The sequence below is a fragment of the Aptenodytes patagonicus genome, chromosome Z (assembly GCF_965638725.1).
Source record: "Aptenodytes patagonicus chromosome Z, bAptPat1.pri.cur, whole genome shotgun sequence".
NCBI lineage: Eukaryota > Metazoa > Chordata > Aves > Sphenisciformes > Spheniscidae > Aptenodytes > Aptenodytes patagonicus.
Window position 1 is genome coordinate 47,521,895 of NC_134982.1, and position 24,936 is coordinate 47,546,830.

Below are 24,936 nucleotides of genomic sequence, written 5' to 3' on the forward strand. Positions count from 1 at the left end.
AATAATCTTTTTCAGATAGTTTCATCTATCAATATTCTCTATAGTGCAGTGGATTTCTTTGTGTATCATAACAACATAAGAACTGTATCAAGTGCAAAGAGGGCAATTTTAAAGAGCTTGAGTCTAGATTATGTTGCACCTTATCAATCACAATGATGATATTAGAATAAAAATATTCATTTTCATAGTATCTTACACTCATTGTTCAAAGGTTCAAGAAATTCAAGTAATGAAAGAGCCAGGCTGTTTGCAATGATAGTTATGGAATTAGTAACAGGGACATGGAGAACATACTGGTTACACAACTGCTATTAAAGTTACTTGTAGTCCTTACACTGATAGTGGAGTTAGGTAGGGCTGCAGAGAGTATTCTCACAGCATAGAAAAAACCCTGAACTGGTGATTTTGTTCTTACGATGACTGATGCAGTAAAGAGTTGAAATTCAAGTATTCTTATTAGCTATTGCTTAAATGTCTTGGATGACTGCTCATTCATGGACTTTAGAGAAAAGTCCGTGTTCAAACAAAAACAAGCCAGCATCTACCACTTCCTTGTAAATCATGACAATTTAGCCATTAAACATGAGTTCAGAAATTAAAACATATTCTACAAAACGATTCTTTTCTCTGTAGATTATTTGAATGATGGTGGTGTAGGATAAATATATAATAACCGAATATAATTCTTTTTGCTTCATTTTCAAAGCTATTTGAGCTACATGATCATAATAAAAATCCTAATATTCATCCCTGGCCTTGCTTTTATTAATCCAAAAGTTATTCCAAAGAATAAGGAACTTGTCTTGAAGATGTCAAGAAGAATGGAGCACGCAAAATCCCTTAAATTAATTCCTTTAAAATCCTGTCACCTTTGGCCACTCTAAATGGCCAGATTCATCATCTTTTTTTCCCCAGTAAACATACACAAAAATTGCATTCTTCTGTGGTTAAGACTTTGGAATAGCATGATATAATTCCCCATGGAAAAGTTTTCATAGTAGAATTACAGTCTAGGCAAATTAATGACAAGCAGCAAAATGCTCCTGGGATGTAGTATAATTATTCTCATGATAACCCCCACTCTCTATTTGCTTTATTCCCTCTGTCTCTCATCTAAACTGTATTTTTACAAAGAACTGTTCAGTCTATCATTAAAGCATGAAGGTTTACAGAAGGACTTTCAAAAGGCTTAAACTTAATTGATGTCCAAACCCTCTCAGTCTGCAAATCAATAACAAAAGACGTTTTGCCTCCTTTTTGCAAACAGAGCAGACGTCTAAGTAAAATATCACCTCTGGAACAGAAGCAACTGACTTTTATGTTTTCATCACAAAAATGGAAGCTCTCCACTGGTGGCCTTTCTTATTTACACCACACACATGGCAATCTTTGACATTTATTTCCTTGAACATAAACAGAAGATACAGCCTCCCTCTCCTGAAGTTAATGAATTGAATGATAAGGTCTTTCCATATGCCCCCTTAATTCAAATGCCTAATGACTCTATAGTACTTGCACAGTTCTGAAAAGAAAGTGCATTAAAATTAATTTTAGACTTCAGGATAAAATAGAAGATTAGTGAAATAGTACTTTTCAGCTTACTATAAAAGGACTTGTTCACAAACAGCCTTAAGCCAAATTAGATATACCAATTTTAATACTGGCTAAAACTAGGTTTTCATTTGACTAAAAGCTAATTGAAATGACTGGAACACTGGGGTACGAGTTTTGTAACTAATCTACTGGATCCTTTAACATGAACAGGATACCTAATGAAAGGACATTAACAATATTAAGACTCAGCAGACATCAATCAATAGATTGAAAACTTTAGATAAAATATACATTCATTAGAACTAGTCAGATGTTTTCAGGTGAGCTGTTTCATCTTAAAAAAATTACAAAACATGAAACTTTCAAATGTATGCCAGTTTTGACAAAAAAAGAGGAATTTCAGGTCGCACAGAAATGCACTACTGGAGAAAAATGTTCAGGAAGCTCACCTACAATGTGGGGAACCTGCCTGTTCTGCCTGGTTCAGATGGAGGACTTGACCCTTGGCTCTGTCCAAGTCTCCTGGGCTAAGCAACTGTTCTGGTGTAAAAAACTCTTTCTTTTTTTTCATTTTGTTTTCATGGAAAATACCTGAAGTTCCTGTGAAAATGTGCATAATATTTGTTTGTCCTACTGGGAGATGAGAATTTTTCTTTTGTTTTAATTTTGAAAAAGGGAGACACAGCTTCTTGTCCAGCTCTGATATTATCCTGTGCTGAACTACTCTTTATGAGACTTGCTTGGTGTGCATTGCTGACTTAGTGTTCTGTTTCCTGTAAACTCGAGTCCCAAAACATAAAAACCGGGGAAAAAAGACTCTCCCAAAAATGAAGAAAATTTAGGGTTTCTTTTGTTGTTGTTGTTGTTGCTGTTGCTGATGTTAATACAAACTTCAGTAAAGGACTGTTCTTAATTTTTTTTTGCATTTTAACTTTTCATATACATTTGATCCCAAGAGTGTGAGAAACTGAATATCTTATATGATGAAATCTTGCTTGTTTCCAGAGCAAACAAAAAGTAAGTCATACTGTCCAGCCAAAACACTTCAATCCATTTTTTTGTATAGATCATTTTGAAACTGCGGAATTGTTTTCCCAGACATCTGATAGCTACTCTACTAAAACTTGGTGAAGTTGCTACTTGGGGCCTTTTTGCAGGTTGGTGGAATCTGCCAATTCTCTGCTTGTACAGTCAGTGATAAAAACTTCCAGTCACTCTCCATGCAATCAGAATTGAACTGTGGATAGTTTTGCATCTTATTATTATTCCCTAATGGAAACCTTTTGGTCTTTGCATGGTGTCCTGTTTTTGAAATTCAAGTTCAATGTAGCAGATCAAATCTACTGTTGATAGCACCTCATGTTTTAGGCAAAACCAATTTCCAATAAAATCTTCCAATAAACAGGCTTCCCACAAGCTTTTCAGGTTGCTTAGCTCCCATACATAAAAAAGAAGTTGAGGATCTGGGCCTTGATAAAATGTGAAAAAAGTGCTCTGGCCTGTAATAGATGCAGGGTGAGACTAAGTGAGCAAAATAGTCCTTTCTTACCTTGCAATCTTTCAGTACATTGAACTGTAAAACAGAACACCGGGCAAGACGAGGATGATACATTCCTGTGCATCATGAAATGAACAGCCTCCTGTAGAGCCTCTTTATTCAAAACTCTCAACAATTCCACTCTGTTTCAATAAAGTTGTGAACTACATGTATCACAAGTAGCCCTAAATGAAAAAAATGTAAAAAAGCCACGGAGTTTTATACACGTATGAAAGATATTAGATCGATAGCAGAAAACAGAAAGAGCTGCTCCCTCTGTCTGTTTGTGTAATCTTTTGGCATGACCAAGCATTGAAAAAGAACTCCATAATTCTATCCATTAGCAGGCTAAACAGAAAACCCCTGCAAATTCATACAAATAAAAACATCATTCATTGGAAACAAGATCTGCTCCACTCGCATTTCTGGTGAGTATTTAGATGGCCAGGAATGCATGGCTGAGATAAGGCAGAGAATGGGGAAGAGCACTAACATAATATAGGCATTATTTCATAAAACTATAGAAAGTAAATCTTGAACTCCCCGCACACTGAGACACACTGCATTCCATGTAACTATCAGTGATATCGGTAAGGGGTAATTATTTGAGAAAAGCAGTCTTATGTAAATAAGACAGCAAATTAGGAGACAAGTATTTAACCTGTATCACAAACTATCTGATGATAGGCACTTAGTTGAAGTGTAGATCTTTGAGTGTTGCTAAACACTTACCATTTTTTCTGCTTTTTGAAAAAAATGCTGAAATAAAGGTTTAAAGATCTGTAAGAATTTAGTTTAATTTTATCTATTACAGCCATATGTTAGGAATAGAAGACCCTGGTAAGGCTGAAGAAATGAGTTCCAAAATTGGGTATGGGGTATTTATTTTCATGTATATCTACTTGCAAGTTAAATTCTGCTGTTGTATTTTGCTCTTTAACGATGTGGGGGAGTAGTAGGAGTTGCCTGTTGTCCTGGTTTCGGCAGGGATAGAGTTAATTTCCTTTCTAGTAGCTGGTACAGTGTTTTGGATTTAGGATGAGAACAAAGTTGATAACACACCGGTGTTTTAGTTGTTGCTAGGTAATGCTTACACTAGCCAAGGACTTTTCAGCTTCCCATGCTCTACTGACTGAGGAGGCTGGAGGTGCACAAGAAGCTGGGAGGGGGCACAGCCAAACTGGCCAAAGGGACATTCCATACCATGTGACGTCATGCTCAGTACATAAACTGGGAAAAGCTGGCCGGGGGGGCCGCTGCTCGGGGACTGGCTGGGCATCGGTCAGCGGGTGGTGAGCAATTGTGCTGTGCATCACTTGTTTTGTGTATTATTATTATTATTATCATATTATTATTATCATTTTATTTCAATTATTAAACTGTTTTTATCTCAACCCACGAGTCTTTCTAACTTGTGCTCTTCCAATTCTCTCCCCCATCCCACCGGGTGGGGGGGAGTGAGCGAGCGGCTGCGTGGTGCTTAATTGCTGACTGAGATTAAACCACGACAGTCCTTTTTGGCGCCCAACGTGGGGCACGAAGGGTTTGAGATAATAACAGATTAACCGGAGTGTATTAAGGAACTTATATCTGTTAATAGTTGAGGGTCACAATGTTGGTTTCTCTGTTCTCGATATTGATTTGTATAATCTGCATCGCGCTCTTTTTCCTGCTGTACATGTTAAAGATTGGTGTTGGGTTTTGCAGTTTGCTGTGGTCTGCAGTGAATAGTAATGTCTCGCTTGTGAGGTTTGTTTTTAGAACATTGACCTTGACGTTTCTGTGGTATGTAAACTTCGCAATGAAGCCGTTACTGTACCATGGATACCATATCGTGGAGACAACTAGCAATTGCAGTAACTTTTCTGAGAGTTTTTTTACGGAGGAAATACAGAATGGCAGTGTCACTACCTTCTTCTATGATGTTTCCTCCTTCATTACAGTAATTTTTCAGTATTTTGAGCATCCTTGGGCAGTTAAGATACTTCTATTAATACTTCTTGGGAATATTGTTTCGGTTTTGTCTAAAGTTGGTAAGCAATTTAAGAATATCATCCAGAGATCTGCCCCAAGGCTGAATAATTATGAGTGGCAGGGTGTGTGGGACAAGATGGGCAAGTACCTAGGCCAATGGGCACCCCCAGTGTTTTGGAACTTCACCCCTGAGCAAGTGCAGAATCCTGAAAAGTTAGTAGAATATTTGGAAAAAGTATGCTGTCACCCTGGCAACTCTAGAGAGATGCAACTCATTGCAACGTGCTGGGGCCTGGCCCATGCCTACCGAGCCCTGTTCAACACCATTCAGTACCCTCAAAGGGAAGAGAAGGTCTCTGGCTCTGACAGTAAAACGACTCGCACTGCGGCCACTCAGACCCGGGCAACAGGCCGTGCAGCCACTCAAACCCGGGCAACACGCACTACGGCCACTCCAACCCCGGCGACAGGCTCTGCGGCCACTCAGACCCCGGCGACAGGCCCTGTGGCCACTCCAACCCCGGCGACAGGCCCTGCGGCCACTCCAACCCCGGCGACATGCACTACGGCCACTCCAACCCCGGCGACAGGCCCTGCGGCCACTCCAACCCCGGCGACATGCACTGCGGCCACTCCAACCCCGGCGACAGGCTCTGCGGCCACTCAGACCCCGGCGACAGGCCCTGCGGCCACTCCGACCCCGGCGACAGGCCCTGCGGCCACTCCAACCCCGGCGACATGCACTGCGGCCACTCCAACCCCAGCGACATGCACTGCGGCCACTCCAACCCCGGCAACAGGCCCTGCGGCCACTCAGACTCCGGTGACATGCACTTGCACTGCGGCCACTCCAACCCCAGCAACACGCCCTGTGGCTGAACCAAAGAACGAGCCTGTGCCAGTATCAGTCGCCCCTGTACACAAGAAGAAATCTTGGAAGCGGAAGTCAGCTCGTTTAGTAAGGGAGGAAGAAGCTTCTTCTAAAAGGGAACCGGAGGAAGAACTGTACGAGACAGATGACCCTAGAGAAGGACCATCACGAGAACGGGAGGAGGAAAGCCGGCCGCTGATCGGGGAGGAGGAAGAGGAAGAACTCATAAACGAGACAGTGACCACCCGATCTCTATCCCTGAGTGAGCTGCGAGATATACGAAAAGATTTCAGCCGCCGTCCAGGTGAGCATATTGTCACCTGGCTGCTCCGATGCTGGGATAATGGGGCCAGTAGCCTGGAATTAGAGGGTAGGGAAGCCAAGCAGCTGGGATCCCTTTCTAGGGAAGGGGGCATTGATAAAGCAATTGGAAATTGTCCTGGTTTCGGCAGGGATAGAGTTAATTTCCTTTCTAGTAGCTGGTACAGTGTTTTGGATTTAGGATGAGAACAAAGTTGATAACACACCGGTGTTTTAGTTGTTGCTAGGTAATGCTTACACTAGCCAAGGACTTTTCAGCTTCCCATGCTCTACTGACTGAGGAGGCTGGAGGTGCACAAGAAGCTGGGAGGGGGCACAGCCAAACTGGCCAAAGGGACATTCCATACCATGTGACGTCATGCTCAGTACATAAACTGGGAAAAGCTGGCCGGGGGGGCCGCTGCTCGGGGACTGGCTGGGCATCGGTCAGCGGGTGGTGAGCAATTGTGCTGTGCATCACTTGTTTTGTGTATTATTATTATTATTATCATATTATTATTATCATTTTATTTCAATTATTAAACTGTTTTTACCTCAAGACCCACGAGTCTTTCTAACTTGTGCTCTTCCAATTCTCTCCCCCATCCCACCGGGTGGGGGGGAGTGAGCGAGCGGCTGCGTGGTGCTTAATTGCTGACTGAGATTAAACCACGACACCTGTCCTCTTGTAATACCTGTGTTCTCAGCTCTTACGAGTCTGTCAGAGTCCCAGGCTCCTATACAAAAGAAAACTCTGTATTTTGAGGCCTGATCACATGTAAATCCCATAAATGTAGTTTGTTGGCTAATTCCTATTTTCACCATGCTGATTGGCTCTACAATATTTTAGTGGACAGCAGTATAAATATCATGGCCATACTGGCAAACTCAGTTCCTGGACTGTAAAGAAGCAGCAGAACAGACAAAAGTGCCAGCTAGCTGGGCATATGGTCCCTCCTTTGATTTCCTGAAGTACCCTGCATTACAATGCCTTACAGTCCTTACAGAATAGGGGACTTGCGAGTAGAGGAAATACAGACCAGACAATGAAAAAACACTTTATATGTCTAATTTTTCATAATAGCACACAATTTGAAACTACACAAGAATGCCCAAGACTGCAAATGTTCTCCAGTCATTGCTTGCTGTCAATATACAAGCAGCTCAAATTTCAGAGGGAATGCGCTCTTATTTTCCTTGATGTTAACAGAACAGAAAATTAAGTTTAACAAACTTGATTATCAATGACAACTCTACAACAAAAAGGCAAAAGGAAAAGGAAGTAAGCAGTTATATATTTCTGGGCAACTAATGTGTGGCACCTGATCTTGATTTTCAAAAAATGGCAAAGCCTTGCAGTTCGCACTAACCTCATGTGAAGTTGTGATAGGTTAGCATTTCTACAGACTAGGATCATGGTATCGCCAGTTTGCAGCTTAAATGTAAATGGATCCAGAAGAGTGGCCATTTGGGAAATTTGTGCATTTACATGTAAATCGCCAAGCAGCCCTTAGCCCATCTGCTTGGGAGCCCCATATTTTATAAACATTTGTATTTCAACTCGGTGTTTCAGAGTACTTATGCTCATTGATTTACTGTACTTAAAAGGCAATGTTTGAGCAATTGAGTTTTTATGTATTTTTATCCATTGCTGTCAATGTTGTATGAATGCTTCTACAGCTGGCATTATTTATACAGTTATGTAAACTATGGCTAGGCTTCCATTTCCCAAGTTGAAGTTCTGAAGTAGATGATACAACTGGCTCAAAAAGAAAAGGAAAGAAAAAAACCCTCCAAACCCCAAGAATGCCCTTCTTCCTCCTACAGATCACTGTGATTTTCTGAATAACATACAACATTTTTATATAGATCTTCTAATGCAAGACGGGATCTCCACAGAAACCAGTTCCACGCCATCATTTTCTACAGAGGGCAACCTATACCAATGCAGCTTTTAGGGACAAACTTGGCTATACACTATGGCTATACATCAAACATCCTACTACTCGTCCCATGAGTGAGGTCCTATAGATGGAAAAGGAAAACAGAGCTCGGTTTCTTTACTGCAGGGAGGGTTTTTTTTGTTGGTGGGGTTTGTTTTGTTTGTTTGTTTGTTTTTATTTTGTTTTGTTTTTCTGCCAAAAGAAGACTCTCTTTAGGAAAGTTAAGCCTATAACGCCCTCAATAGTAACCCTACAATCTGTTGCATATGAAATACATCTCAATTTATCATGAGGAAAGTTACTGGGAAGATCAGTGGCATAGTCTTTCCCTGTGTCATCACCTCCCGTCCTACTGCACAGGAACCCTTAGGTAGACACACATATTTAACATCAAGCTTTTGAAAAGCTGTTTTCCGCTTTCTTGTGTTCTTCAAGTGTCTGGAGCCCTCAGCACACACACGATCCCCAGCAGCAGGGGTCAGGCCATGCTTGTCTCTCTACCTATTTCCTCCACTTTCCTGAAGAGGGACATGTTCTCAGTGTGAACTCTTGTGGTGGATACTCCACAACTACAATCTTCATTGCAAAGCCATTGTAGTCCACTGTCTTTAGTTACTTAATTATTAGTTATCTTAAATTGTATTAATGAATTTGATCCTTTAAGGGCACATAATTACTGCTGTGATGATAGCACAAGCAGTGCAAGCAGCCTAACACTTTCTGTTATAACCCTCTATTTTCAGTGATTTCCTGACATTGATAAACAAATTATTTGAGTACTAGAATGATGATGTTTATTGTCATATACTGACTGACTTTCAGGACTACTTGCAACCAAAATTGCAAGAAAGGAAAATGCAAAAAAGCAAAACTAATCCTTAGGGACTTGAGTACAATGAGCTCTGGGTATATTGCACTACACTGGGCCCCAAAGGAATTCTGCAAAGGCCATGCAGTTAATCTTTCTGATATGCGCTTCTTTCAATGTGATTATGGTTCATGCACTTTTTATGTACAGACCTGCTACCCTTTTCCCAACTCAGTCAATAGTACTGGAAACAGCTACTGGGAACATTTTGATAAAATAAACTGCATAGACCTGTTGTTGAATTTCTCTTGAAAGTACATGCATTGTAGATGTAAGAGAGCCCATTGTATTTAAAATCCTAGACTAGAGCACATGTTCTTTTTCTGAAGGTTGTGATTGCACACTAAATGGGAAGGGGATCTGGTTAGATACAGGTGTGTTGGGAGGGCATACAGTGATGGAAGGAGTAATGCAAGACTGCACTATCTGTAGAACATCCTCTCTATTACTTCTTTGTTCCTTTCAATGTTATAAAAGTTATTTTAATGGCTGCTGAAATCCAAGATGTGCATCCCTGCTGTGGCTGTAGGCTAAATAATTGAAGTTATTTTTGTTGCCGTATAATGGCAAATGGGACCTGTAACATCTGAATGCAGGACAGTAGTGGAAAATACTCTAAGTTGGACTATACCCACTGGAGAGACAGTATTCTCCTCTAAAGGTGGAGATTTCTAATTGAATAAGAGTTTGCAAGGTATCTCCTGAAGGATATTTTAACGATAAAACTGCAAAGAAAACTAAACAACCTTTCCTCTCCCAACCTGATGGAATATAAGATTAGTTTGATCCTAATTTACCTCTGGACAGCCAACTTATTCCAGCAAGGTTTGTTGGAATAACCTTTAAAGGTGCAATGGTATATGCAACAGTACATGCAACAAAAATAACCACCCCTGCCTTGGCCAACATACCACTTTCTGAGCCGTACTAAGCAGCCAACCTTACACTGGAATACTGAACAGTCACCCAGTGCCACACTACTTACACATGTGAGATTTAAAACATTTTGTGATTTACTTTGAGTAAATCTTGTTCTTAAAAGCAGGTTTTGGTAATTCTGAACTTTTAACCCTTCAACAAAGCTGCTTCAACGGCAGAGGCTGATAATCTAAATTTGAGACTTTTACAATGTCTTCGTATGTGGTCAGTGGCCTTGCAAACCAAGAGACCACACACACGCAAACAGAGGCTCCCATAATTGCCTAACGTTTTCACCACCTGTTCTGAAGCCGTGTTATCAGATGTGAAGGAACCAGTAAAAAACAGTTTATAAGCTATAAATGGAAGCAGCTATGTCAGAGAGCCGATAAACATTTCAGTGCAAATTATTTGTGTAGCAGACTCTGTAATTTACACGACACTAAACTGCTTTAAAGTATCGGTTTCAAGTTACAGGATGTCACGGTTACTGTTTCGGGGTGGGGGATATGTGTGTTGGGGGGATAATGGAGAATGCAGGCAGGTGATATTTCTTGTTTAACAGATCATGTCAAAGATAATGCTATCTTTTACTTGCCTTTTCTGCTTCCCCTTTACCCCAGTCTGCTGCCTAAGTGTGAAAGCTTGGTTTAGTTTAGGAAAAATCCATAAGGGTGCCTACCACGTTCAGTCATTTCGTAGCCTTCCGAGATGTTCACTTAGTGTGGAAATGCTGATCTCTCTATCTCCAGTGATGTCAATAAAATTAATCTTAAAAAAAAAAAGGTAACCTTACCCACACTATTAGTTTAAATGGACTAAAACTGAGTGGAAAAACATATTTTATATGCACGACTCACATGAATATGAAGAAGAGGAAGGTATCTCCAGATCCAATTACAGCTATACTATTCCTATATTATTCCTTAAAGGCATTTGCTTTAGAACTTATTTTAGTAGTAGCTCCTCTGTCACTGCTGATCTGAATGAAAATTATTTGTGATCAGCCTCTTCTAGAACCGGATATTTGGTATGACATGTGATGTAAATAAAGCGTTCATTAGGAAGATGTTGAATATGTTGTGAATATGTTGTGAATATTCTTTCCCTCTGACTTAAATCCATTCCCATTTGTTACTTAAGCCCAAAGATCAGAACTGACTGATTTCCAAGAAAGAAGAAAGCAAGAAGCAATTGCATACGTGCTGTTGGCCCTGTTAGCTTTGCAGACCTCATTCAAGAAAAGTTCGTCAGAATTTTAGTTTTTGTTTTCAGTGAACTTATCCTTGAAATTGTATTCACCTGTACTGGCCTCTTCTCGGTTTTGCTGTAAATTGTCAGGGATGTGAATTCTTGCCTGTAAGACTCTTTTATCAGTAAGATCATATTTTAAAAAATAGAGAAAGTCTGATATTATAAATATACTACTAAAAAGCTTGTTTGTGATATAGAGGCATTTACTATAAATCTTTGACAATTACAACTGGTAAAAATTAGGTTGAAGAGTTTTCCATAAATTGCTTACTGCATTGGGTTTGGAATTTCAGCCCCTCCAAAGTCATCTTTCTATATGTGATAAAACTGTTCTCACCTGGAAATCTTGTGACAGCTGTAATTTGTAGTTACACAACTCTGCAGACATCCAGTGACAAACTGTCAAGGTTAGTGCAATTTAGCACTGAAAGTATTCCTTACTGTTCCACATTATCAGCTATGATAATTTGTTTTTCATTCCTTAGGCAGAGCACGAGTACTAGTATTAACATTTAGCAAACAGCCACTCACTGGTGGAGCACTGCATAGCATTTGAACAGTGCATTTATTTGTGATGACTGCTTGAAAATTTAATTAGGAATTAAATTCTGAAGGTTTACTCTCAGATCATCATCCAGACCACCCAACAAGTGTTACCCTATGGAAAGCTATTATGTATCCAGATTTGACAATTTTGGGCAGTTTTGGTGCTGCTATCTCAAACTAACTGTTGCAGAATAAGAAACAAAAACAGAGCAGGGTAACAAGAATGAAGAGTGGTATGAAACAGTGGTCATACAGGAAAAGATGAGTAAAAATGATTCTTCAGTTTGGGAAGTGAGGATTGAGGCAGGATGAAGGAAGGGGAAAGGAATCACAGAAGCCAATGTAATTATTACCATAGTGAAGAGGCCTAAAGAAGGATCTAATGAAATGAGCAACAGGGACCTCCAGTGAAATTATCATACACAGACTTAATACTAGCAGAAGTAGTACTGACTTTCTCCACACCTCCAAGTTGTGCAGCTTGGAGGCTTGAGATATAAATGTCTCAAACGCTGGCTATGGGAGTCTGGGCAATGTATGGTAGGAACAGTCACCCCATCCTCACCATCAATATACCAGACACTTTTCAAGACTGCCTGCAGGGCTAGGTGGACTTGGGTTCAATCTGCTGCAGCAATTCTGTAAGCTACATTGTTTTGCAATGGTGGTAATATTGCTTTTCAGTGTGGAAAATTTCTGTTTTGCACTAATTAGCTGAGGAATTAAGGTTTGGGACTTTGTGCTTGCAGAGATCACAGGAGGCTGTTACTGATTCTCCGGATTAAAGCTCTTGTGCTATGCTAACTTTTCTAATTTCAGCAGTACTTTCTCTTCAGATGAACTTTAGTTTTCCTGGAAAGGAGATATTTTTCCATTAGCAAAGCCCCTTTTTAAAACATTCATAAAATAAAACAATGTTTTTGGCAAGATAGGCTCATTTACAGGCTAGAAACGAAGTGTGAATATTGCTGAAAACCGTTACTTTTATTGCAAATATTTCATATGTTTCTAACAGAACACAGTCAGTTCTACCAGGCAATATATTTTCAGGGAACAACCTGAAGATTTCAGAACTTTAAAAAGAGAACTTTAAAAACAATTGCTTGGCAAGCATTTTTTTTTTTTTTTTAAAGGTGGCTCTTATCTGAACTTTGAGTGATGATCTGCTTTCTTGTATCCACTGCCTCTCCTTGCTGCTTCTTCCACCAGCTTCAACCCCTTGACCCTTGCTAAGAAGGGTATCTTCTACTTTCTCTGATGTCTGACTGTGTTTTGAAAGTGTTTGTCTAATTTGGTCATGAACCTCATAACCTCCAGAATGCATTGCACCATCATGTGATTTGTAAAGAATCAAGAAATTTGTCATTTTTTTCTTCTTTTACTAAACAAGAGGCTTTATCCCTCAGGCTACCCTAGCTATTTGCTTCCCCACCAATCTCTCTTCTTACTACCCCTGATTTATCGCAATAACTTTAAGTATCCACTATCACACATTTATGGTGACTATACCCTCTGTGGCTTTGGTGAAGCTCTGGAATTTTGCTTCAAGAGCACTCAGGCAGCAAGTACTGAATGCACACAGATGTCAGGAAAACCTGTTAAGAGGCAGGTGGAAGGGAGCTTGGAAACTGAACGAAGCTTCTGAAACCTAAGCAAAGTTTTGCACTTATTTTGTTAAGCAGTCAGGCAGATGCTTACTTCTCAAACAACTTAATTTCTCATTAGTGTGTGCAGCAACAGATAAAGCAAGGGGGGAAAAGGCCAAACCCCAATCCAAAACAAAGCAAATATCCCTTGGATGTCCAGAATTTTTCATATGCAAACCTGGATGCAAGTCTGTGTTCTTGATCATGCAGTTGCAGAAAAGAATTGATAACAAACACTGAACTTTTATAGCTGTGAATTGGAAATAGACAGATGCAGATCATCAGCCTGAATCCAGGCCAGGATAGCAGTCGCTGCAGCTAATTATGTCATGGAAACAATTGTGTAGTCTGTTAAAGATGGGTTGAGGAGCACAGAAAGCTTTTCATTACCCAAATCTATGAGGAGATTATTGTGGAGGAGGAATACTATGACTTAATTTCTCTTTCAGTCCTTCCTAGGATCCAGATCAGCAAAACAAGAGCTAGGTAGGGACTAGCTCTGCCATTACCTGCAGTGTATCACTTCTAAACAAAAAGGGGAACATCAACCCTTACTAATTTAAAAGAAACATAGTTATACTGGCAGTGTATCCAACCCCTACTCATATCCCATTCTAATCTTTAATTAAGTGTTATATGGATGCCATTCAGGGAGACACTCCACCGGATTCAGTCAGAAAGGATACCAAATAATGGAGTAGTGCCTTACGTACTCTTGGGGCATTAATTACATTCAGAAATAATACAGACATCATGAATTTAAAGAAAATTAATTGTTTGCATGTTTTCCTGTTTTTCTTCAGGTGGTTGGGAACAGCCTGTCACTGTCAAGTTTGAAGCTCTCTGGTCATCTGAACGGCCAGGCAGAACTGTCGCATTGCTACCAATGCACGACCCAGCGTGGCTGAGCAGACTGGCAGCAGATGGCTTACTATGGCCCTGCAGATTGGGTGTTGCAAACCGCTGTAGTAAAAGCATGTAACTGGCTCCACACATGAGGAATAACTACATTTGCTATGAGCCACTCCAGAGTGCTAGTGACACTTTCTTGCATGGTCTGTTCTTGTCTCTAACTCTAATTCTCTGTTGACAATAATTTAGCAAAGTTTGCCTGCTTGTATCATGAGGCAAAAACATTAAGTACATATATCACATGCACATTGAGTACTTACATCTCTCTCCCTCTAAACATCACACCTCTTTCAGGAATTGCAATTTGAGTATTTTTTCTTTTCCTTTTTAAAATGTGTATGAACTGAACAACGACACAACCTTATTTGTACAGACAATATAGGATGAATGCTTATTTATAAAACTAATTCTTCCTGTACCTACAGCAGAGGGAAGAGATACAGAAAGTAAATCTGGCCTTTGATATCCACAGGATAGCTGTGAAGTGATCACAAACAGTTTTGGTGTTCTGCATTGCTCAACGTTTTGCTTCTTTAGCTTGTACAGAAGTAGTTTCCTATCTGCTTATTGCAACCAGCTACGTAAACTACAGGTACTAAACTACTTCCCTATTGTTTTTTTTTCAGCAGGTGATGCTTAGACCTGCAGATTTTCCCAGAATTCGGCCATTTCCCCAAGCAGGTACAGCATTATAATGACCTCTCTGCTTTACTGAGCTTTGTTTTAACCTCCTGACCACCTTCCAACCATCAGAGGACCCACAGCCCTGGGAGCAGGAAACACCACTAACCCCCCAGCTGGCCAGGGCCATGGGAGCCAGGCACTGAATCCTCACTTGCTGACCACCTTGCCATACAGTCTTTGATTCATTCTGCACCACCAGCAACAGTAAATCATTGCAACGAAAAGATAACATCCTTAAATTGCTTACTTTGGAAAATTTTCCACAGTCAATTTTTTCTTTAAACAGTGATACAGGTTTGATCTATATTAAATAATGATAAAGGGAAGAAATACTGCAAGACCTCATGCTCAGAAGTTGTGGTATTGAACTGAGGTGTGGAAACAAGATTAAAGTCCTGGTGTTACTAATATCCCCTGCTTTTTAATTGCAACAGCCCCATCTTGAATAACAAATAGCTCTTCCCTTCACTTGGAAGGTGGGAAACTCAGGCTGATGTCCCTGTGCCAAGCACTCTGCCACTTGGTCTCCAGCAAGACTGTGGGCTGCTTGGTTTGGAAAGGGCTCTCTGCTTCAGACAGGAAATCCCACGTGGACCGGAGCTGGGTGTGGGCTTTCAGGAAAGATGTTCTAGAAAAGAAAAAGATGCATTTTATTGACAAATTCCTTACCAGTTTTCTCCAAGTGCTGACTAAGGAGCATGCGGTCACAGGCTCAAATCTACGAGACAGCAGAGGGATAGTGGACAGGAAGGACTGGTACATGCAGAAGACACACAAAGCTTGTGTCCCACTCAACCCACAGTTACTGACTTCAAGATTGCATGAGAAGAATAATACAGTCTAATACTTTTTTGTGTCTCTTACTTCAGGTAACTCTGGTAAAGCATTTGGTCACAAGAGCCAAAAAGAAAATCTCATTTTACAAATAAAAGTGGTTGGGCTCCCACATAAAGTCTTGAAATGTTATGGGACTTTCCTTCTTGCAGTTGGTCTTACTCTTACTTGCCTCATACACAACCAACATAGCAGTAGGTTGTTCAGCTTTACTTCATTAGCTAGTTATAGCACACACAGACACACACAAAGGCATGTCTAGCTTAAAGCCTCCAGGAAAGAGTTAATGATGACACACTATTACATCTGCATGGAAAAACTGAAATAGGCAGAGATATATCCCCCTCATCTTGAAATGCCTGGAAGCCCACCTGCCCCAGGAACATTTTGCATATGCAGCAAGCATATTATGTTTATTTCTAATGTAAAGTTCATGCTTTGCATTTTGTTTGATCTCTTTCTCTGTTTTACGTGATGTGTTTCTTGACATCTGCAGTGCTGCCTGAACAACAATCATAAAGGTCCTAAAGCATCCTCTGGCACTGTGGGTGAAGTGCAGATTTGCAAGATGTTTGCTGAGACAGCCTGTGCAAAGGATTTGTTTTTGCAAGTGTTTGTGTCTGTATGCATGCACGATCCCTGTGTGTGGCCTGTGTGAATACCGAGTGCAATTTACCCTGAAGGCTCTCTAAACCACCCTCTCTGCCTGTGTAGAAAACATCTCCCTGCTGTAACTAAGCAGAATTAAAGTAGTTATTTGTCCATTCTTTCTTTTATATACACCCACTCTGGCCCTCAGTGAACCTCCTCTGCAGTTTTGCCGCATGTTCTTAGCAGCAGCCGAAAGTCCCCTCCTGTTACCGCACAGGCACAGCGAGCTGGGAAGAGAGGAACAAGGCACTGGAGGCATACTGCTGTGCTCTGTCTTGTGCAACAACCGCTTCAAACTCCTTCTCCACTACACCAACACTCGCTGAAGCTGCCCTTCCACACCTGTTCCTCCCTCCTGCACTCTATTGCTACTCCATTTATTACATCTCCCTTGCTCGTGCTGCTCTTTTCCAGCACTTTTCACTGATTTAAGTCTCTCATTCCTCAGAGGCTGCGTGGCTGAACTTCTTACAGAGTTACATAGGAGCTCTGCTTCATGGGCCATGAAAACACCATATTTCTCTATCCTATTAAGCTGTTCCTTCTAAATAAATAAGAAAGACAGGAAATAAAACAATCACAAACTAATAGCTCGCAGAACCACCCTCTTGACATGATTGCTATAAAACTTTGGAAATGATTTGTTTAATTTCTTTCTTTCTCATGCATGCTTGCCACTAGCAATCTACAGAGTTCATTTAACTATCAGTGCAAGCATTTTTATACTTCACTGTAAAGCCTTGGGTCAATCATCTCATAGTCCTATAGCTGTTTTTAGAATTTAGAACATTTTTGCTAATTTTAATAAAAATGTTGCTGGCATATAAAGTTCACTGGCAAAAATAATCCTTCCACTTCACTGTTCATACACTGAAAATTAAATTTTTCCATCTTGGAATCTGAGATAATTGTTATCCACTTTATTGTGAGAAGTAAAAAACCCCTAATTTCAGTTCCAGAGCACAATACATAGTATTTGAACACTGTTTCTCTTTTAATTTCATTATCACAAAAAGTGCTAAGTGTTTCATCCCCATTTTTCTGCTATGGAAACTGTGGTAGATGGAAGATAAACGACTTTCACAAGGATTTGAGAGTCTTGCTGGTCTAATGGCTTTCCATTAGCCTATATTGCTTCCAGTTTGGGAAGGCAGATTGCTCAGATTCTTTTAATGTATTTATGTTACCCACCTCAAAGCCGCTTTGAAATGATTAAGCACATGGCCAGGAACCACAAGTTCTTCCTCCTTCCAAAGCTGGGTGCTCATCATATTTTAGTACTACATCAAACTCTGCACACAGCACTCACTTTTGTGAGTGAAGAAAAAAGAGCTAGAAAGCATGAGGGATCCACAATCATCTAGAAAATTGGTACTGGTACTTCTACCTCCCTATACAGCGCAGACTGAAGTAGACCACAGTACCTGCTGGTGAAATTGCATCAATGCTTTTAGTGGAAACCTAGGTCCTTTCACCATTTACCTCAATGGATCCCAAACTTCCACTTTTCTCTTAACTTTTTATAACACAGGATGTACTTACCCATCTACATTTAAAGTGGTCCATATCTGTGTACCTTCAGACTAACGACACTTAGGATCTTTATTTCAGACATTTCTGCTTACAAAGATCAAGAAGAAGTCACCACAGATAATCAAGGAAGCATGCCTGTGAGAGGAGAGGCCAGTGCATGAAGCAGCAGACTGGGACTGAACATTTTTTATCTTGCGTTTGGCAAGTTAAATATCCCTTACTGTTTGGGAAATTGTGAAAGAAAGGCACCCCAGTAATTACTTCCCAGTCATTTATGTAAACAATTGGATAACGAAAATAAAAATAACACAGTGGAGTCATCATCTGAAACTTGACTGCACTTAGTTTCAGTTAGAAATCCTTTTATGTTTGAAAGTACACCAAAGAAGTAACTCAGGTTTTTTAAAAGTCAGAGGTAAATAAATCTCTCATCTATTCAGAATGCCATCTGTGTGTTTCAATGGAAAAATATAATCCTGTGGAAAGGAAATAGAAATACAGAGTAATCTGTCAGAGTAAGCTGTAGCCTTTTCTGGATACCGCACCATCAAAACTTTCTTACTTTTGATTTCAAATTTTTTATTATAGGCTTATATACAAGCTTAACTACGACGTTTCAAAATAACTCTTTTTAGCTTTAATGTGAGTAAATATGATATGAAGCCATTGATTCACAATGACTTCAGAACCCTAAAAAGTCAAAATTTTAGAGTTTTTCCACCCCATTTGTTAAAATTATTAAAAATATTTTTGTTACATTTACAGTAGGTGTCCTGCAAAATAGTTCTGCTTCCTGACAACAGTAAAGACAGACATTAACAATGGCATAGTTTATGATCATAGAAAACAGCACAACAAGGAGCCAAGGACAAAATTTTGGAAGATGGTATTATATGCACTACAGTTTAATGGTTTACACACATACAGCTTGCCTACAGTTGTATTTCATGATAAAGTACAATCCATCCAGAGAATAAGGTTAGATGTTTTCTATTGTCCATCTGTGTAAAAAATATTGGACAAAAGTGGCGCTGATGATTCAGCAGGTAGCACTCACCCACTTGTGTTTATACTGCAGGTTCGTATACTCCACCATTACAGCTGATGGGTAGTACCTGCAGTTGTAGAAGATGCAGCATAATAAAAGGTCATTTTTGCCATTTAACCTAAGTGATATGCTGTGCCTGCCAGTGTGGCCTGGGCAGCCCGTTTCTCCCTACAGTACAGCTTCCTTTTTTACTGTCACCAGTCTGGAATCGAAACAGCAAGGAATTCATTGCTCCTCCATTTGCAACCACTGAGTAAGTACTGAGCTACTGTCTCACTGTTATACTTTTTGCTTTCAAGACAAAAACAAATAATAAAATGCTTTAGTTAAGGATTCTTACTGCTTTGTGCAAGAGGTGGGGCACTAGCCCCATTTTACTGCTTGCAGTGAGTAATTATGGTCTGTCATTTCCTCTGTGCTTTCAAATTGTTACTGCATTCTTCCCACCCTGACCAAAAGGTTGTGTAGCATTTCATGCACTGTTAAATAGCAGCTTCACTCCACCCTACAAACACCTGTATTTCATTGTTGGCGAGTGAACCAACCCATCCATTTCCCCTCACTGTGGAATGCACTTTATGATTTTTTTGAACAGCGTGAAGTATATACAAGGGACACACCTTGTAGGCAAGAGCTGGCAACTGAAGCATATCTATCAAAATTCTTATCTTTAAGCTTTTCCACTTCTCTCATCTTGTCACACTCCTTTAATAGAGCCATGCTGCTTCAGCTGAGAGGGCAGTGCCACTTTCTGAGGCAACACCGTAGCACCAGGAGCCAGGTACCCAGCAGGCACACCAGCAGCTGTGAATTCCTTAGCTAGGCATGAGTGGGAGACCTCTGGCTGTTCTTGGGCTTACTTTTATTAAAATGAATTGAAAAAAAAGTCTCAAATTCTTTTGCTCCCCCCCCCCCCCGATGCAAAAAAACACACACAGCTGGACAGAAGCAGAGGATAGTTATATGAACTATGAAACTATTCTCAATCTACTTTGTTTTCAGTATGGATATAAGGAGTAATTTCTTGCACTAGTAGTCCTGGTTGATGGCTTATCCAACAGTAGTTATATGGCACAAGCAAGGAAGAAGAAATCAGTACGGGTTCTTCATGGAAAAATACACTTAATTTACAAAAACAGGGGCATAACTGTCATCCACTACTGTTTCCTGACCATCAGCATTCTGCCGCGTGGAAGTTGTAACTGCACTGGCTTTCACTTCAAAAAGTGGCAAGCAAGTTACTTGGTTTTCTGACTTTTCCGTGTTTGTGATGTGAGTCTCAGCAACACTGAGTGTGATGTTACCTGCATTGTACTGCTTTTGCAGCTTGAGCTGGCAAGTTCAAAAGCTTGCTCCTACAAAAGCTCCCTGCACGGTGCTGAGCACGGTGCTACTGCTTGGTCCACCAGGTAGCTCCAAGGTAGCTCAGGAATTCACACTGAATTATGCACTGGTTCACACTGCAGGAAGCCTAGGACAGTTTATTTTTTTAAAATGGGGCCGAGGAACTTTAAGTCAATTTTTGAAAAGGGTTTGTATGCCATGTTCAGCAATGCCATAGTTAGGCACTCAGTGAAATGACTGAGTTCCCACTAAGGGAACGAGGCGCAGAAGTTCAGGAAAGCACATAGCAAAATTAAGTACAGGTTAGAGCCCTGTTCTTCTTCCTGTGCTATCACCTTCCCTACCTGTCACTATTTTTACTGCACTTATTCAGTACAGGTAAACTTCTATGGTTAGGAATGTGTACAGCATCTGGTGGGATGGAGTTAACTTTCTTCATAGGTACCATGTTTTGGATTTGTGGCTAAAACTGTTGATAACACACCAGTGTTTTGGTTGTTGCCAAGCAGCGCCTGCACAGCGTCAAGGCCTCCTCTTGCTCCTTCTCCCTCTCTGCCAGCAAGTAGGCCAAGGGTGGGCAAGAAGTTGGGAGGGGATACAACCTGAACAGCTGACCCAAACTGACCAAAGCTTAGCTTAGCTGCAGGTTGGGGTCAACCAACCCCAGAATGCAATTATTTAAATGAACAATTTAGCTCTTCAAGCTAGCAGAGATTTAGAATAGGAGGTTCTGATTTTGGTGAGCCTGCAATCGGCCACTGATGAAAGCACAGCCATGCCCACTTCATAGAAGAAATTAATGTATCATTTAATCTAGCAGATACCAGCAACATACTTTAGAGAACACTGAATAATCAAAACTCATGCTGATTTGTCTTGAATCAGTGCATTATACATGTATTTTGTGTTTTTCTCCATACTTTTCAGCGAATGGTTACTACTCCAAGGGGTCTATACTCCAGGTATAAATAGCAGATCTGATTGTGACTGACAGGTCCCCTCACTGTTGGACTCTATCAGCTCATCTAATTATTATTGCTACTAATACTCCAGACTTCTCTAGCTTTTTCTTTATTTTCAACTGAAGAGCTCAGAAGTGCTTTTTTCTTCTCCATATACAATTTCCCACAGGCATAGGCACAAACACAGCTCATCTGATGTGTGTTCTTCAAAGCAGCCATGCTAGAGCTCAGAAAAAGGCAGAAGATCTGTAGTTTTTATAGATAGTTAAAGTACTCACCAACACTTCAAAGTAAGTTTTAACAAGTGTTTTGAATTTTATTCCATACTTTTAATATTTTATAAATTTTAGCCTGGGCTAACAGATATTACACTTTACTTGGAAAACAAAAATGGTGACAGGTTTTAATACCAGAAAACTGGCATTCAGCAAAATACTTCAAAGAGATGCTGTGACTTCAAAAATATCAAGCCATTGTTAACAGAAAGACTAAGATAAGTAACTATTTGGTAGTGTGGTAATTTAGAAGGCAACTAGTACTTGTAGCTCAATTAGTAATGAATGTTGCAAACGTTAAAAAAAAAGCTTAAAATTGTGTCACCTTTGGAACTCCAGCTGGGAGTCTGAAGAGGGATAAGATCAGAACTAGATGGATATGGAAAGAGAACTTGATTTGTCTTATTGCTCATCAAAATGTTAAGATTTTGACTTCCCGGAGTAAAAAGGCACTGACTATATCGAGGGCAGCATCTTCAGAAAGAAAAGCTTGCATTAATTTATACCACTCAGTGCCTTCCCTGAGAACAGACAGACGTTCATGGCTCATGGTTCAGGAATATGCCCTCCTTCCTTCATAAATCTTAAGCCCATAAAACAAGTTCGTTAAAGCCCACAAGAAGTTCTCTTGAAATATGCTTGTAACAGCACTAGCGGCAAAAATGATGAAGTAATTGTCTCATTTAGTAAGATCCAACTTTTACTGCAGTTAATTTCTAAGGAGTCAAGAGCAAATTCAGCAAAAGGTTATATTTCTTTCTGCAATTTCTGCATAAATGACATAGGAAATTGGCTTATTTTATTTAAATGGATGTCAGATGTTGCTAAAAGACAAGAAACTCAGTCATGGGAAACAACTCCTTAGTACAGCAGGGTAGTCAGAAGGCTTGTCATAACCGCTGGCTAAATGTGTAGGTAGTGAATTCTCCAGTGTGCTGGTTTTGGCTGGGATAGAGTTAATTTTCTTCATAGTAGCTAGTACGGGGCTGTGTTTTGGATTTGTGCTGGAAACAGTGTTGATAACACAGGGATGTTTTCGTTACTGCTGAGCAGTGCTCACACAGAGTCAAGGCCTTTTCTGCCTCTCACACCACCCCACCAGCGAGTAGGCTGGGGGTGCACAAGAAGGTGGGAGGGGGCACAGCCGGGACAGCTGACCCCAACTGACCACAGGGATATTCCACGCCATATGACGTCATGCTCAGCATATAAACCCGGGGGAAGAAGAAGGAACGGGGGGACGTTTGTAGTGATGGCGTTTGTCTTCCCAAGTCACCATTACGCGTGAGGGAGCCCTGCTTTCCTGGAGATGGCTGAACACCTGCCTGCCAATGGGAAGGAGTGAATGAATTCCTTGTTTTGCTTGCTTGCGTGTGTGGCTTTTGCTTTCCCTATTAAACTGTCTTTATCTCAACCCATGAGTTTTCTCACTTTTAGTGTTCTGATTCTCTCCCCCATCCCACTGCGGGGGGAGTGAGTGAGCGGCTGTGTGGTGCTTAGCTGCCACTGGGGTTAAACCACAATATCCAGCCAGGGAACAGAAAAAAGTTCCAACTTCCAGCCCTTCTAGAAGCCCCTTCTGGAGGCACATCTTACACCCCTAGGTGATTTGTGTCATTTCTGCATAGGGAAGATCAATGCCCCCATACCAATGACCTGGTTTAATACCCCTTAGCAGTTAGGACAATGGTGTCAGTAAAAAAAAAAAAAATCAACATTTAACAATAGGTCTATATACACATTATGCTTCTGATAACTTAGAATCATAGAATCATAGAATCATTGAGGTTGGAAAAGACCTCTAAGATCATCGAGTCCAGCTGTCAACCCAACACCACCATGCCCACTAAACCATGTCCCTAAGTGCCGCATCTACTCGTCTTTTAAATACCTCCAGGGATGGGGACTCCACCACTTCCCTGGGCAGCCTGTTCCAATGTTTAACCACTCTTTCAGTAGAGAAATTTTTCCTTACATCCAATCTAAACCTCCCCTGGCGCAACTTGAGGCCATTTCCCCTTGTCCTATCGCTAGTTACTTGGGAGAAGAGACCGACACCCACCTCGCTACAACCTCCTTTCAGGTAGTTGTAGAGAGCGATGAGGTCTCCCCTCAGACTCCTTTTCTCCAGGCTAAACTTATGATAGGCAAAAGTAATTTTTATTGCAAAGAATTCTATAAAAATGTTTTAAAACTTGATTAATTCTTGAAATTACTAATGTATCCCTCTGAAACACATTTTTTTAGGAAAAAGTTGGAAATACTTCTATGCCAGAATTGCTTGATTTTCAGTAGCAAAGAGCATTATTTTCTTTTACAGATTGCAAATTTAGCTCTATGCAGTCTTCAGTCTGGGCAATTGATGGAAGCAGAACCTAGAGGGGGCACAAATATCTTCACAGGTGAGCTAAATTCACCAGACAGGTAGGAATTCCAATTGAAAGCAAGCATTCTGGTTCAGCTTTTAGGGGCAGGTGATGAGAGAGGGGCCATACTAAGCACCCTGTTCATCACATTACATAGCCAAATCTGGATATTAAAAGCCTAGAGAGCCTGAGCCAAACTTGTATCTGTCACACTTTTAACACCTTAGTATTATTCTATAGGCCTCTTCTGTTCTCACTTGCACTTTAAACAGATCTATCTCTGTTCATTTTAGCAGTTATTTCTATTTACTCTTTTTTTTGTCAGGCTCGATAGCCATGTCTTGAAGTTTCACCCAGATGATTTTGGTCCTGACACTGGCAAGAATTTACACACATCCTTAACTTTCACCAAAAGTATTCCCCCCGTGAGTAACCGTGTTATCTGTGAGGCCACTTTTGCAGTTCAATCTATACGTAAGCCCTTGCAGAATCAAGGACTTTGAAAACTAGCAAGCAGAGCCAGTTGTTTGTATTTAGAAGTGTCTAGCTTAGCTAGCATTAGTTTATACTTAAGGAGATTTTAGGCCATGCCACATTAACTCAGTATTTATCTTTTGATGAGTAATCCATTATTTCTTAAGTACAAAAGATGGTAGATATAATTCACCCAGATTCAGTAAGACATTCGATATGACGTTCTATCAGCTATTAAATGGTGTATGATTAACATAAGAATTGTAAGAGGTGGAAAACACTAACTAAACAGGAGAATACAATGAGTTATGCTGAAAGGGTAAGTATTTGGCTAAAATAAAACCAGTGCAAAGGAATTATTTCTGGAAATCCATTCCAAGAATAAATTCAGTATTTTTAAAAATTTATTACAAGTTCACTAATAGGTGAAAAGGTAAAAGCA